We start from the raw sequence: 2782 nt of genomic DNA on the forward strand, positions 1-2782 counted from the left end.
AATATTTCACATTCATTTTTGAACAATATTTTTATTGGATTAAAGGTTTCTAAGGTGACTTTTTCTTACAGTACTTTAAAGACTTTGTTCTAGTGTCTTCTTTCTTGCAGGAAATCTGATACAATCTTTATCTTTGTTGCTCTGTAGTAATATGTTTTTTTCCCCCCTCTGACTTTTTTTTATTTTAAAAAATTTTTTTAAATTTTATTTTATTATGTTATATTAGTCACCATACAATACATCATTAGTTTTTGATGTAGTGATCCACGCTTCATTGTTTTCGTACAACACCCAGTGCTTCATGCAGTATGTGCCCTCCTGCATGGTCCTGGCACAAAAACAGACATATAGACAGTGGAACAGAATAGAAAGCTCAGATATGGACCCTCAACTCTATGGTCAAATAACCTTCAACAAAGCAGGAAAACATGCAATGGAAAAAAGACAGTCTCTTCAATAAATGGTGCTGGGAAAATTGGAAAGCTATATACAGAAGAATGAAACTCGACCATTCTCTTACACCATACATAAAGATAAACTCAAAATGGATGAAAGACCTCAATCTGAGATAGGAATCCATCAAAATCCTAGAGGAGAACAAAGGCAGTAACCTCTTTGACATCGGCGGCAGCAACTTCTTTCAAGATTCATCTCCAAAGGCTAGTGAAACAAAAGTAAAAATGAACCTGTGGGACTTCATCAAGATAAAAAGCTTCTGCACAGCAAAGGAAACAGTCAACAAAACAAAGAGGCAACCCACAGAATGGTTGAAGATATTTGCAAATGACACTATAGATAAAGGGCTGGTATCCAAGATCTATCAAGAATTTCTCAAACTCAACACCCAAAAAACAAATAATCAAGTCAAAAAAATGGGCAAAAGACATGAATAGACACTTCTCCAAAGAAGACATACAAATGGCTAACAGACACATGAAAAAATGTTCATCATCATTAGCCATCAGGGAAATCCAAATCAAAACCACACTGAGATACCACCTTACACCAGTTAGAATGGCAAAAATTGACAAGGCAAGAAACAACAAATGTTGGAGAGGTTGTGGAGAAAGGGGAACCCTCTTACCCTGTTGGTGGGAATGCAAGTTGGTATAGCCACTTGGAAAACAGTATGGAGGTGCCTCAAAAAAATTTTTTCCCCTCTGACTTTTAAGAGTTTCTCTTTATCACTGGTTTTGAGCGATTTGATCCTGATATGCCCTGGGGTAGTTTTATTTGTTTTTAATGTTTGAGTTTCACTGAGCTTCTTGGACTTAGGGTTTTTATAACTTCCATCAAATTTGGAACATTTGGGGCCATTATTTCTTCAAATTGCTTTTTTCCCTGTCTTCTTTCTCGCTCCTTTCCTTCAGACTTAAATTATACTTATAATACATGAGTTGAAATTTTCCCACAACTCACTGATGCTCTGTTTTTTCTGGTCTTTTTTTCATTCTGTGTTTCATTTTGTATAGTCTCTATTCCCACACGATCTATTTTTTTTCCAAAATATTTCATTTTTATCTGCAGGAGTTCGTTTTTGTTTTTGTTTTCGTTTTGTTTTGTTTTTTTAAATAACTGCCACGTCTCTGCTTAAAACAGTCTTTCATGTGGTTTTTGAAAACATATAGAATTCAGATATAATAGCTGTTTTCATGTCTTTTTCTACCGATTTTAACATCTGTTTCAGTTCTGGGTCAGTTTTAATGGACTCTATTTTTTTTTTCATCAGAGGTCGTATTCTCCAGCTCCTTCATGTCTTGATATTTTCTTTTTTTCTAAAGATTTTATTTATTTATTTGACAGAGAGAGAGATAGCAAGAGCAAGAACACAAGCAGGGGGAGTGGGGGAGGGAGAAGCAGGCTTCCCGCCGAGCAGGGAGCCCGATGTGGGACTCGATCCCAGGACCCTGGGATCATGACCTGAGCCGAAGGCAGACGCTTAACGACTGAGCCACCCAGACACCCCATGTCTTGATATTTTTTGATTGGATGTCAGACCACATTAATTTTACTTTGCTGGGTACTAGATATTTTTGTATTCCTTTAACTGTCTTTTGGTTATGCTCCAGCGCACTGTTAAATTGCACAGAAAACCATTGGATCCTTTTGGGTCTTCAAGTTTTCTCATGTGTAACCAGTGAAGTATTTAGTCTAAGGTTAATTTACGTGACTGCTCAGACAAAACCTTTCTAGTAGGCTGTTTGATGACTCATGAATTACATCATTTTCCATTCTTAGTGGGAAGAGGTACTATTCCTGGTTCTGCATAAGCTGTAATGATTATTCTCGGTAATCTTTTGGGTGTTTCATTCCTTGGCTTCAGATAACTTCCTCACAAGTGTGAGCTGTTCAGTACCCCTCTGAGTAACTGACGGGCCCCTTTGCAGATGTCTCTCTGCAGTGCTCCCTAAACTCATTACTTTGGCCTTCCCAGACCCCCAGCTCCGACACTTCAACTCAGAGTGACCACTGGGCCCCATTTCTTTCCCAGTCCCATGGCACAGCCCAAAAACTGTCCAGGTGATCAGCCAGAGTGACCATGGGCCCGCCTCGTGTGCCTCTCATCTCTCAGTCCATCGCCATTCTCCATCCTGAGAGCTGTTGGCTCATGCATTTTGTCCAGTTCTTAGTTGTTTATTTAAGTTGTTTTGGGAAGGAGGATGAATCTAGTCTCTGTTACTCCATCTTGGCTGGAAATGTAAATCACAAGATCTGTTCTTTACACACTTCAAATATGCCACAAACATCTCCTGTTTCTTTAAATATCATTAGTCTACATAAC

This window comes from Mirounga leonina, unplaced genomic scaffold (genome assembly GCF_011800145.1).
Source record: "Mirounga leonina isolate KUSES-001 unplaced genomic scaffold, KU_Mleo_1.0 Mir_125, whole genome shotgun sequence".
NCBI lineage: Eukaryota > Metazoa > Chordata > Mammalia > Carnivora > Phocidae > Mirounga > Mirounga leonina.